Source organism: Muntiacus reevesi, chromosome 16, assembly GCF_963930625.1.
Source record: "Muntiacus reevesi chromosome 16, mMunRee1.1, whole genome shotgun sequence".
NCBI lineage: Eukaryota > Metazoa > Chordata > Mammalia > Artiodactyla > Cervidae > Muntiacus > Muntiacus reevesi.
The window spans coordinates 52753108-52767328 of NC_089264.1; positions in this window are offsets into that span (position 1 = coordinate 52753108).

Below are 14221 nucleotides of genomic sequence, written 5' to 3' on the forward strand. Positions count from 1 at the left end.
CCAGCATGCACCACTGTCCTGATAAATACACCGTCAATTCCAAACTGCAAGTGGCAGTCAGACACCATGATTTGGATAAAGGTTGCACTATGGCTCTGTATTCCACACAAATCCTGTATTCACTACCTTACAACAAGTTGGAGAAGACTGACTACCATAGAGAGGGCTTGAGATTTGTGGTTCCAGAATGAGGCTAATTTGCATTTCAACACAACCCTGTCATTTAATGGCTTAGCAGGACTCTAAGTCCCAGTGTCTCATTTGTATAATTGTGTAGAATTTTGTAGCTTTAAATAAAATAATGTATTTTGCTATGGCAGTAATTTCTAACAAGAATCTTTAAACCACATATTTTAAAATAACCACATATATTTTTCCTACTTAGTAAACTTAGAATTTGGGTTCTTTTCTTAATGATAAAGACAGTAGATGTAAACCATTTTTCCCTTTCACTCAAAAACCATGGACTGAGCACAAATGTGCCTGAAACAGCTGCTGGGGAGAAAGGGCTAGGCAAACTAGCTCTTAGCCCTTGTGGATCTTTCAGTCCAGATGTGGAACTTGCAGGCAGAACTATTTCCCAGTATAATGGAAGATGCAATTGTGAGGCATAACTAAGTTTCTTTATTTAATTTCTTATCTTAGGTATATCCCTTTTCCTGAGGGAGTCTAAACTTCAGAGCTCAGATCTGAACAATAAACTTTCATACTAAATCACAAAGTCTTCATGAGTTTTCCTATTTTTTGAAGTCTTCACTTGACATCAAACAGTGCCCAATCAATTAACAGAAACTCAGAAAACTCCAATATTTATCTATGTTCATATAATCCAGAGAGTCTAGCCACATTGCTTTTGCCATAAGCATTTTTGGTCACTATTCTAAGGTTTTGTCTCCTCAAAGCCTGAAACAGACAACATCCGATCCTTTATATCCATTCATTCATTTATTAATTTTATCATTTATGTATTAAACAAAGAGTTGAGTGTATCTTGTATGTCAGGGACTGTGCCAGACACTGGACATAAAATAATTTACAATACACAGAGGTTCCCTGACCTTGAGGAACTTATATTCCACTGAGAAAAACATTCTTTAAAAAAAAAAAATGAGAGATTATTCTATGGGCTTGGGAGAAAAAAATCCAGACTTGTGTGATAGAAAATGAATCATGGCAGGATCATGGTAATAATTACATAGGATATGCAAAGGAAAGCCTTTCTGGGGAGAAGGCATTTTTCAGTTGAGACCCAGAGATGAGAAGGAACCGTTCATGTGAAGAATCTTCCACATGGGTAAACTGACAGATACAGAGACTTCAAGATGGGAAATAGCTTGGCTTTTCTGGCAACTTGCAGATGACCAGAGCCACTGGTTATAAAGAGCTAAGGAAGAGAAGCATGAGATGAGTTGGGAAGTAGCAAGGGATGGTGATGTAAGACCACACAGGCCATGGAGAGGAGTTTGGGTGGTATATTTACTGAGATGTGCTAAGTCTTGAAGACATACAATTACTTATATGACCATGTAGATGATAGCTAACATTTATATGCACTAACCAAGTACCAAGATTTGTTCTAAACCCTTTTACTTATGTTATTAACTCATTTAATCCTCTTAACAGCCCTTTGAAGTAGGTATTTTTATCATTCCATTTTGAAGAGGGAGGAGAAAACTGAGTTATTGTGAGATTAAGAATCTTGCCCAAGATTCCAAGCTAATAAACAGCAGAACTGAGATTCAAACTCTGGTACCCTAGCTCCAAAATCTGAGTTCTATATCTTACTGTGTTGTATAAATTGTATTTTTTTTTCCCAAACTCAAAATCAGGAATGTTGAGCAAACATATTCTACCCTGGCTCAGTGGGAACGGCATTACAGCTCTTTTTAGTATAGCTACTAAAGTAACAGAACTTTACCATGTAAGGAGACACCAAAAACTTTTGTGATGTTCATAAACAGACTCTAAAATAACAGCTCATCTATAACTGCACCACTATTACACAGCCATTGTAAAAACTAGTGGGAATTTGGTGGGACAAACATAAATAAATGAAACAATGAATATCAGTACATATTTTACCATTTTAATGAAAATCAATTTGGTGCTATATAAAATACATAGCAGTTTATTGACTTTCATAAGAAAATTGAAATATATACTGGTATTCATCATAATCACATGAGATCTTTTTAATAAGAGATTACTTATTTGAACTAGGGAAAAGAGTCAGATTTCCCTTGAATACTGTGGTGTATAAGTTTGCATTTTCAGATCCTAAAATGATGATGAAAATCTTGAAACTGGTTAGATATATTAAACAAATGTTAGGGAAAATGAAAGCAAAAAATTTTTTACCTAATTTTCTCCTAAGATCTATATAATCATAATAAGGAAAATGGTTGCTGCAGAAACAAAAGGTACTGTGATATCTGAGACAACAGCTTTAATAAAGTTAACTGTCAGGATATTGTGACAGATTTCAGAACATATAAGACAACTTCCAATCCTAAAAATACAACAATAGATGAAACACTGCCTAGACAGATCTTGTGCATTTATTGAATCACAAACATTAACTGAACACTTTACTCTAAACCAGGTGGCTTTGCAAAATGCATAAGTTTCTGTCCTTACAGAGCATATATTCTAGCCAGAAGGGCCAGCCAAACATAAATCAAATAACAAAATGCCAAAAGATAACCAAGATAAATAAAAGTTGTTAGTTCATAAATACAAAAGTCAACACAAACTTGGCTAGTAAAGAAATCAAATCCACCTACTTAGGCACTTTAGGAATAAAAAACTTCTTGGGTCCTAATTTGGTAGCAGCTTAAATATGGAGTCAATGTAAACAATTTGTCTGCAACTCAATTCAAGAAGCAGATGGTACATGAAAGATGCATTCATCTGCCACAATTCAAACCCTACCTTCATTATCATTCAGTGTCTACAGGCACCTCTTTCAACAGGAGGACAGACTGGGTATCTGTCAGACTGAACTAATACTTTCCCAGTCCTCAAGAGACTTACATAAATGACGTGAAAAACAGAAAAAATTAACAGCTGTGTAAAAACACATAACTGAAAAGTGACCAAGGATAAAAAAAAGATGAACGTTTTTGACACAAGCACTTTCAAAATAGGCTAAAGAAAGTGGGAATACTTCGGAAGGGAGTCTGGAATTTGGAGGTCCTATTCTTGGCGGTTTGCTTCCAGATCCATTTTACTTGCTTTTGCTCTGCTCTGCATCACAGCTCAACTGATCTCTGTAGGGTGTCTCTTCCCTAATTTTTTATTAGATGGCTTGATCAGGATTGCACAGTGGGAGGAAATAGCAGAAGATCAGAGTTAGCAGGAGGAAAGGAGAAGCCAAGTATGTCTCTCTTCGCTTGTAGAGGCATTTCTCAGCTGCTGGATGCTCCCCTGACTTCACCTCCTCCTAGACAGCTCCATCATAATTCCAGCTTTCACCAGGTGACCCCAGCCCCTGGAATTTAGTAACACTGCCTCTTTGCTTATATTTCTGTTCTAGAAATGGTAAGATTTTCCTGACTTGTGTCTGTGTTGCCTCAATGCCTTGCTTGGCTCTCCAGCTTTACCATGACCTATATCCAATGCTCTACATTAAATTTCATATATTTTAAAGATGTATAGGTTTGTTTTTTTCCTAACTTGGATTGAAGCAAAAAAATTAAGAATAATGTAGAAGAAATCACACATTTTTCAAGTACTTAGTTTAAATGCCGGTATGTCATTTGGGCTGTCTAAACTTGGGAAAGAGATGAGAACATTATATGCCTCAGGTTCTCATTAATTCTTCCCTTCCCTTCATTTAAAAATCTACAAAATGAAAATAATAATACTTACATTCTAGTGTTATGGTGGGGATAATATGAAGTCATGCACAGGATATTCTGAGCATTGTGCCTGATAGTAGCTTCTTAGTAAAAGATACTTCATTTCCCTCCATGACTTCCTCTTTCCTGAAGCCAACACCACCACATTTATACTTCTTATACAGTGAGTCTTACTATGTACAGGGCTCTTAGCTAAGACCTTTGAGTGTGTGTGTTTTAGTTTTTTTACCACTAAGTCATGTCTGACTCTTTGCAATCGCATGGACTGCAACATAGCAGACTCCTCTGTCCTCCAATATCTCCAGAGTTTGCTCAAATTCATGTCCATTGAGTCAGTGATGCTATCTAACCATCTCATCCTCTGCCTCCCCCTTCTCCTTTTGCCTTCAATCTTTCCCAAAACATCAGGGTCTTTTCCAATGAGCAGGCTCTTCACATGAAGTGGCCAAAGTATTGGAGCTTCAGCTTCAGAATCAGTTCTTCCAATGAATATTCAAGATTTATTTCTTTTAGGATTGACTGGGTTTTCTCCTTGCAGTTCAAGGGACTCTCAAGAGTCTTTTGCAGCACCATAATTTGAAAGCATCAATTCTTCACTGCTCATCCTTCTTTACTGTTATGGGGTATGTGTTAAATTAAATTAAATATTTTTATTTAATCATTACAATAAATCTTAGCAGTTAGTTTCCATTACTAATTTCTTTTTTTTTTTAGGTAAGAAAAATAAGGCTTAAAATTTTCATGCAAATATCTAAAGTAATATAGTTAGCATTAGCAAGTGGTAGAGCCAGAGTTTAAATTTATATCTGCATGACTCTAGTCTGTGGGTTTTACTCTGCTATATGACTTCCCATCACTGCAAAGATAAATTGTATTTGGTCCTCAGACACTCTGAAGCCTGGGAAAACACGTGACCCCCACCTCTCGTACTCCCAATTGTCCTCCATTTTAGGATCTAAGCTATTGTGTAGGGTAACCTATGAAATGTGAAACTATGCTTTAAGCAAAACTGAATAATTTTAGAGTAGAAGATACTGTATTCCATGAAGTTGGAATGGTAATGTTTTAGACCAATCAGAACATCATGAAGAATCTATGGTATACAATACTTAAAAATAAAATATATAGTAAGTAAGCATAAAGCATCTAAGAATGAAGGTGTATGAAGTATATAGTACTAATATACAAAAAATGTAGCATAAAGGTAGGCACAAACTTTAAGACAGGCAGGCAAATAGTGCATTTATTTTTGAGATTTTAAGATTACAGACATCCTTTTAAATATAACACAAGTAAGACCTAATGTGTCTGAATTATATATATAATTATTATACATATGTAAATTATATATGTATATATAAAATAATTAAAGAAAAGATCACATAACAGGTTACTAATGCTAGTTATGAAACTGAATTCATGAAGATTCTACTTTAAGAAAGTGTTGAACAGTGTACATTGCTGGGATTTATCATGTTTTCATTCTGTTTAAGAAAACAAATAGAAACTTTAGAATGAAAAAGATATCCTAAAAGTATGCCATCAAAAGAAATGACATTGACTTAAAAATATATCTGTCTCAGTGTTTAGATAAAAAGCTTTAAATAACCAACATAACAAAAATTCATCATGGAAAAATTAGCTTCTTAATCACCATTTTTAGTATTTTTTTTTTCCTATAATTGGCACCAAAATAATAAGCAGGGTGACTGCTTCTTTATTTGATGTATTAAAGACAAGTATTTCCAAACCGGGGCTCTGTGACAACCTAGAGGGGTGGGATGGGGTGGGAGGTGGGAGGAAGGATCAACAGGGAAAGACACATATATACCTGTGATGTGGATGTACGGCAGAAACCAATACAACATTGTAAAGTAATTATCCTTCACTTAAAAACAGATGAATTTTAATAAACAAGTATTTCCTTATGACAGCAAATTACTGCAAGAAAAGTCTCTTTAAGAATTTGTTCACGAAAGACTTGAATCAGCAGTATTAATCAGAAGGCACATCTATTATGTTGCAAGAGCAAGAAACACCAGTAAAATGAAGTTGAAACCGAATGTGTGGATCACTGAAATAAGAAGATCTGTGAAGAAACAGATAAAATAAGAAGGGGAAAGTTGCAAATACCTTCAACCACAGAAGGAGAGAATCAAGAATGTAGTGGGTCTTCGGCCTCTGCTTAGGATGTAGATAGACAGTGTGAAAGGATATTACTCCAAACTTATTCCAGGAAAATTTGGATCACCTAAAAACTCACAACTTTCACGGAACCTAGAAAAGTGCTGAGGTTGCAGAACTATCAACTAAATGAAAATCTAAGAAGAGATAGATGCTTTCAGACAGAGAGGGATATGATTACTTGCTTACTTGGGACAGACACTGGGTGATACACGAGCAGGTAATAAAAATTAGGTTCAATTTTTAAAAATTAATTTCTACATGTCAAGCAATGGCTAGTGTGAGATTGTAGAACCACCACAGATAAAGAAATTAGCAGCTTCTAGGAGCTTCTACAAGGACTTCACTGAATGCTCACCAGAAAGATTTGAGTAGGGTGAGAGATCTGAGAAAACCTCCTCCTGAGGCATTCTGGGGAGGCTGGCAGCAGCTGTTGTGAAGAAGGATTCTTCTTCCCTCTCCTCCTTTAAGCCTCTGGGGAAAGAACAGCACACTGCTGCCCTCAGAGCATGGGTGGAGAGCTGATAGAGCTGGGGGAAAAGAGGAGACCATAACCAACCAGGAGTAGAAAAATGCACTGGGTCTAGACCATCAGATCCCCTACTCCACAAGGAGGCAGAGAATCGAATAAGTAGGCTGAGACCTTAGCGCCTGTCAAGACTGAAGATCCGAGACAAGAGATAGGGCTCCCTCCCCCTCCTGCCACCCTCGCCAGATGTCTACTGCTGGGGAAGGGAAAGAATGTTGGAAAGAAAGGGGAAGTTGTAATTAATACATAACACAGGGAGTCCAGCCTCTGTCATGACCTAGAGGGGTGAGATGAGGGGAAGGGAGGAGGTTCAAGAGGGAAGGGATATATATAAAATTATGACTGATATATATATATACACACATATATATATATATAATTATGACTGATTCACATTGTTGTACTGCAGAAACCAACACAAAATTGTAAAAAAATTTCCCAATAATTAAAAAAAAAGAAAGCTTCAAAGCTCAGGTTCACTGTGACTTTTTCTGAGCCTCTCCTTGTTTTTGTTCTTGCTTTGAACCCACATTAGATATACCAAAATAATGCCTATGGCCTTTTCTATAGTAATAAATACTTTTCCATAATAAATAAATAATTTATTAAAAGTCATATTTATTCATTGTTTGAATTGAATGTGAACCTCAGTGAGATTCTAGTCTAACTTTTACCCAGCTAAATCCTCATAAAAAAATTCACAGGGCAATGTTTCCAACTTGGATTTTGGTTTATTTCATGTTGAGTCCAGTTCCAATCCTGAACCTGAGCTGGGAGGTCATTTGACTGTCTCTTAGCCCCGGGGCCCACACCTCCATACTCTTTCTGCACCATTGGAGAGGGAGTCTGCAAACTACATTCCCTGAGACCTGCCATTAGCTAATTTCCTATTAGAGCTATGTTACAGTAGGAACACTTGTGAGAGATGAAAAGATTGAAAGTAAGGATTTCTGCTCCGGTTCCAATAGTATGGCACTTTGATGGCAGTTGATGGGAACTGTGAGTTCTGCAGCAAAGATAAGAGGATTTTAGATTTAACAACCTAGACAGAAACAACACCTTTTCAGAAATTCAAGCCCTGGTAGAAGCAACATCTGCTCAGTAAATCCAGAACTACCCGTGATAGTGTATCCAAGCTTCAGGCTCCTAGACTCCAGCCCACAGTTAGAATCAGCTTTCTATTTCACACTGTCAGCATTTTTCTTCTGCAACTATTTTCCTTTTTTACAATCTCAGTTCTAAAATATCTTTGCAGCCAATTCCTTATATTTGATTGCCTATGACTGAAACTCCTAGAGTGTTTTTTTAAATTCCTGTCTAGACCTTTCCTGATATACGTGTGTTTTAATTCATAGACCTTTGAAAACTTTTTATTTTATATTAACAATATTGTGATAGTTTCAAGTGTACAGCAAAGTGATTCAGTTATACATATACATGTTTCTATTCTTCTTCAAATTCTTTCCCCATTTAGGTCATTACCTGATATCAAGGAGAGTTCTATACACTAGACAGTCAGTCCTTGTTGGTTATCTAATTTTAATTATAGCAGTGTGTACATGTCAGTCCCAAACTCCCTACCTATGATATAGGTTATATGCAGAATCTAAAAACAAATAATACAACTGAACTTATTTATAAAACAGAAACAGACTCATAGACTTAGAGAATGAACTTCGGGTTATGGGGGTGGGGAGACAGTTAGGGATCCCCAAAGGGATTGACATGTAATTCATAGACATTTAAAATAACGAACAGTGAAGCAAAACTTGGACAGAGTGCCAAGATTCACCTGCCAGCAGAGGCAAAGTTTTGTAGCTGAAATATATCATCAGACAAAGAAAAGTTCTGATTGCTTTTGTGCAAGGTTAAATTTGAAGTGAAAAAACAAGGGTTGATTTAGTGATGCCATTTACTAGACTATTGACGTTCTCTTGCTGATCTGTCAACAGTAAAATCTGGCTACCTCTTAATGGAATGGACATTTCCCCCATGTGTTTGAAGGAAGATATAGGGACTTCCCAGGTGGTGCAAGTGGTAAACAACCCACCTGCCAATGCAGAAGATACAAGAGATGCAGTTTCGATCCCTGGGTTGGGAAGATCCCCTGGAGAAGGGAATGGCAACCCACTCTAGTATCCTTGCCTGGAGAGTCCCATGGACCAAGAAGCCTGGCAGGCTATATAGTCCATAGGGTCACAAAGAGTCAGAAATGACCAAAGCGACTTAGCACGCACACATGCTCTCACTTACATCTGGGTCTTTGCACATATGACTTTAACCTCTTCCTTCATCTCCACCTATGACACAGAAATTGATACATGCTTCATCCAGGAAGATTTCTGACCCACCTTCCCCCTCTAACTACATTGTCTGTTCATGCTATGAGCTCTCCCGGTATACTCTATTGCCCTAACAGGGCATTTAATTAGCTCATTGTTGCTGCTTAATTTACTGTCATCTCAGGCAAGTTTCATTGAAGGCCAGGAAAATCCTTCAATTTCCTACCATCCTACAGCCAAACTCACCACTGCTTCTTTAAATATGGCCCCTCTAAGTGTTCCAAAAATAATTGTTTAATAATGGGGTTACTTCAAATATTAAACCACACTGCCTCCTATCTTCAACAGTATAGGAAACACAAAAACCATAAAAGATACGTTTCTAAGTCCTAAAAAACTGACAATTGCTTGTGAGGTTGAGGCATACAGAAAGTGAGCTGAAAAGCAGCTGTCAGGTGAGCTCTACAAGGACATACATACCTGCAAATCATGGTCCTTTCCTGAAGTCATGCGTAAACTTCCCTGACTTCCTTTTCACAGAGAGATGTAAGCACAGGGTGCCAGATTTCATGTGAAGGGGATTATCAGCAGTTTTATCTTTATTCCTTTAAACACACAATGTCCCTAAGAGAAGTTTGTGAAAATATGCCAGAGATACTGTCACCATTGACATATCCTAAGTGGTAAATTTCTACTTTCACATGCAGAGTGACTAATTACATAGTTTCCTTCATCATTAATTTGTCCTTTTCCAAGTTGATACATGTTGCCACAACTGCACTTTGGTCTGGCTATGATTTACAGAAGTTTATGTTTGACTTTTTTCCCTAAAATATGTAAAAATGGTCAGAAAGCTTTCTACACATAAAGCAAGAGTGCAGAATGTCTTTCTCAAACAATCTTTATATCAATTTCTGGCAAGAACATTTGCCAGAAGCTGTTCTAAAAAGCCAACCCTTACTAGATGGAGTAAAAGTATAAATATAGACTGATTTGGAAATTGACACGTGATTTTTACATAATTGCAGCTAGATGAAATTGAAGCTTTAGAAACTTGAAATTCCAATCAATCTGATTTGAAATAAATGTAAATTCTACAATATGTGAATAAATTGCACATTTTCAAAATGATAAATGTCAGTTATTGAATTCGACTAAGCAACATCAACTAATAAACTTTGAACACATTGCAAAGGAAGAAAATTGCATTTGATTACCTATCAGCAAATCCTAAAGGGGAAAGTTTTTTAAAAGGTTATTGAAATTGTGCAGCATAAATTATTAGAGATGGGAACATATTTCTTACTTGAGTACTTAGTTACTCTGACTTCTGTTCATGTTAAGCTAAATTCCAGCTCAAAGTTGCAATGTACTAAATTCTACCTCCACAAAATTTATATGACAGGCCTGTCATTTATGATGAGAGTTGTCTTCTATAGAAATGAACCTTTCTACCAGACTTTGACATGTTACTTGTAAAAATTTACATTAAAGTTTGATACTTGCTACTGTGCAGTTTTTTAAACAAACTTGTATTTATTAGAGAAGTTTACTTTGACATAATAAAAAATGAACACTGGGAAATTCTTTAGTTAGAATGTTCTTCCTTGAGATTGAAAGGTTGTTGCTGAACCACGAAAAGATGCCAGGATTCTTGGCCTCCGGAGGAGAAGAAATCAATCCAGGGCCAGAGACGAGGCTGGATCACTCAGAGCTTTTGTGTAATAAAGTTTTATTAAAGTATAAAGGAGATAGAGAAAGCTTCTGACATAGACATCAGCAGGGGGCAGAAAGAGTACCCCCTTGCTAGTGTTAGCAATGGAGTTACATACTCTCCAATGAATCCAAAGAATGTCTGGAGGTTGTAAAGTCCTCACCAGACCTACTCCCATAATTTACATTTTAAAATAACAGAACTAGCCAGAAGGTTTAGTCCAGAGACTATCCTCAGGAAGGATACATTAATGTTATACAATGTTACGGAGTGTAGAGGGGGAAAAAAGTTTGTCCTTTCTTTCTCCTTGAGAATTCCAGACCCCTCTCTCCTTGGGGACCCCGAGACTTCTTACCAACCTGCTTAGGAAATGACTCTCTCAAGATGAATACTGCTTGATTGCAAATACTGCTCAATAACACAAGGTATTTACTTTGCATTATCCTGGTTATTGGACTGTTGACAAAAAGATTTGGAACTGTAGCTCTGGTGTGACTACGTGAATAAATACAAATAAGAATTCAGTGCACTTGGTCATAAGCATTACTCAATGAATATTTCTCAAATTTCCATTCATATAAGTCTTGGTTTAAGATTTTTACTGGATACAGATTGAACTAAATACAATCCTTAAGGAACGTGTAGCCTGGAATATCAGACTGGTATGCAAACAACAGTACAAAACAAATCAATGTCCTGTCAATAAAGGACAGACATACAACCACCATTAAGTGACATAAAGATGTAGCCATAGGAGAACTCGGTAGACAGAAAGAAAATTTTTAGCTGAGGAATGAAGGGAAACACTTATTTTGGATTGAATTGTATCCCTGAAAACATTATGTCCCAGTATGTCCCAGTAGCTGTGAATGTGATCTAACTTGGAAATTTTGTCTTTTCAAATATGATTAAATAAGGGATCTCTGGATGAGATAATTTTGGAGTAAGGGTAGGCCCCAATTCAATGACTGGTCAACTTACAAGAGAAAAGAAGAGAGGTGAATCTGTAGCTGGGAAATCAGGGCTCCAGGTCTTTATGCCCTGGTTCTGCACTTATTTGCATTTTGTTAATTCATCACACATTCATTGAGCTCCTGTTCTGTGCCTGTCCTGAGCTGGGCACTGGGGTTGCCCAACCCAGGCCAGTCTTCACAGAACTGGTAGTTCACTGGGGAAGTCAGACTTTAAAATATTATTGTAAATAAGTGGGTAGTTTTAATAATTGTAATTCATACTTTAACTGTAATTTTTCTGGCATTATGATTAGTGCCCTAAAGAACACAGGACTTTTGTGAAGGTATTTGGAAAAAAAAAAAAGCCCCAAAGGAGAAGCCAATGTGAAGATAAAGGCAGAGATCAGAATAATGCCATCACAAATCAAAGAAGCCTGGAACCCCAGAAACTGGAAGAAATAAGTAAGTATTCTCTACAGAGCCTTCAGAGAGAGTATGGTCCTGCCAATGCCTTAATTATGGATTCTGGCCTCCAAAATGCTAAGGAAGTCAATTTCCAACAGAAAGCTTCCAAACCTTGTTGTAATGTGTTATAGCCCTAGAAAAATAACACCACTACAGACATGGTATTTGGGTTGAATCATGAAGGGTGGACAAAGTCTTTCATGTTGGAGGATGCATTTCATGTAGGAGGAGAATTTCTTGCAGAAAGAATACTTGAGTAAAGGCCTGAGGTTGAAAATGCTGTGAGTGAAGAGGAAGTATGTTTTTCAAAACACTAGAATGATAAATAAATGATGTGGGAAAGAAGAAACCACAAGAGAACAGGAGTTCTCTTTCTCTGTGAAGGCTGGAGGAGAGGACTCTTGCTTGCCTCTTACAGCTTCTGGGTCTTCAGGCTTCCATGCCTTGTGGTGGCATAATTCTAATCTCTGCCTTCATCTTCACATGGTCTTCTCCCCTGTAATTTATGTCTAAAATCTCTCTCTCTTTTCTCTTATAAGGACACCGGTTATTGGATTAGGGGCTTCCCTGGTGGCTCAGTGGTAAAGAATTTCCCTGCAATGAAGGAGACATGGATTCAATCTCTGGGTCAGGAAGATTCCCTGGAGAAGGGAATGGCAACCCACTTCAGGATTCTTGCCTGGGAAATCCCATGGACAGAGGAGCCTGGCAGGCTAGTCCATGGTGTAACAAGAGCCCACCCTACCTCCAGAGAATGGGGGTTGTGAGGTAGGTAGAGAGAAGAGAAAGTGTGACAAGGAACAAAAAGTTGAAAGCCAGTATGGAAACCATTGGAGAAGGAGATAGAACAGAATGATGAGAAATATCTTTGGTAGAGATGCTGAGGAACATGAGACCTAAAGAAAGTCTCTCTGAAGAACAGACATTCCAGAGTGAATATTTTTGAGCGAGAAGAGCTAGGAATTAAACTTACATGCATAGGTACTCTAATAATATGAAAAATATATTTTCTTATTTGAAATTTATAAAATTTTGAAATCAGGAAATGTGATATCTCCAGCCTTGTTCTTGCTTAAGGTTGATTTGGTTATTCAGTGTCTTTGTTACTCTAAATTAATTTTTGCATTGCTTACTCTATTTCTGTAAAGAATGCCATTGGGATTTTGATGGAAATTGCACTGAATCTGTACATCATTTGGGATAGTATGGAGATCTGAACAAAATTAATCCTTCCAATCCATGAACCCAGGATGTTTTTCCATTTTCTGTCTTCTTTAATTTTCTTCATCAACATTTTATACTTTTTACTGTACAAGTCTTTCATCTCTTTTGTTAACTTTATTTCTAAGTATTTTGTTATTTCTGTTGCTATTGTGAAATGGGAATATTATCTTTATTTTTTAAAACAAATACTTTATTGTTTGTATATAGAAATATATATATATATCTGTTGATGGGTGAATGACAAAAGCATGTTAAATATTATACTTATATATAATATACATATTGTATATATATTACATAACATTATTCAGTCTTTAAAAAATCTACCATTTTATGAAGCTCCCTACCTAAAAGGGAAGGAAAGAAGTGCATCCTGCCATTTGACAGCAGAGATGAACCCAGAGGATATTATGCTGAGGAAAATAAGCCAAACAGAAGGACAAATGCTGAGTGATCTCATTTATATGTGGAATCTAAAACAGTCAAATTCACAGAAGCCAAAAAGTAAAAATAAAAAGGTGGCAGCCAGAGTCTGAGGCAAGGGGAAAATGAAGAGATATTAGCTGAAGGGTAAAAGTTTCAATTACTCAAGGTGAATAAATTCTGTAGATGTAATGCAAAACAATGTCACTATAGTTAACAATACTGTATTGCATACTTGAAATTTGCTTAAAGGGTAGATCCAAAGTGTTTTCACCACACACAGATATATACAGGCAAGAAAATGATAACCATGTGAGAAAACAAATATTTTAATCAATTTAATTGAGGTTATTGTTTCACAACATATATCAAAGCATTAACTTGTTTATCATATTATATATACAATATTTGTTTTCAACTATACCTCAATAAAACTAGAAGAATGTCTTTACAGAATTTTAAAGTTTCTATAAATGGAACTCTTTTACCAATAATTGATTTCCTGATCAATTCCCTTTCTGCTTAGAAAGGGAATTTTTTTTTTTTTGCTTTCTTGTCTGCTCACCTGAATTTGTTTCCCTGTTAAA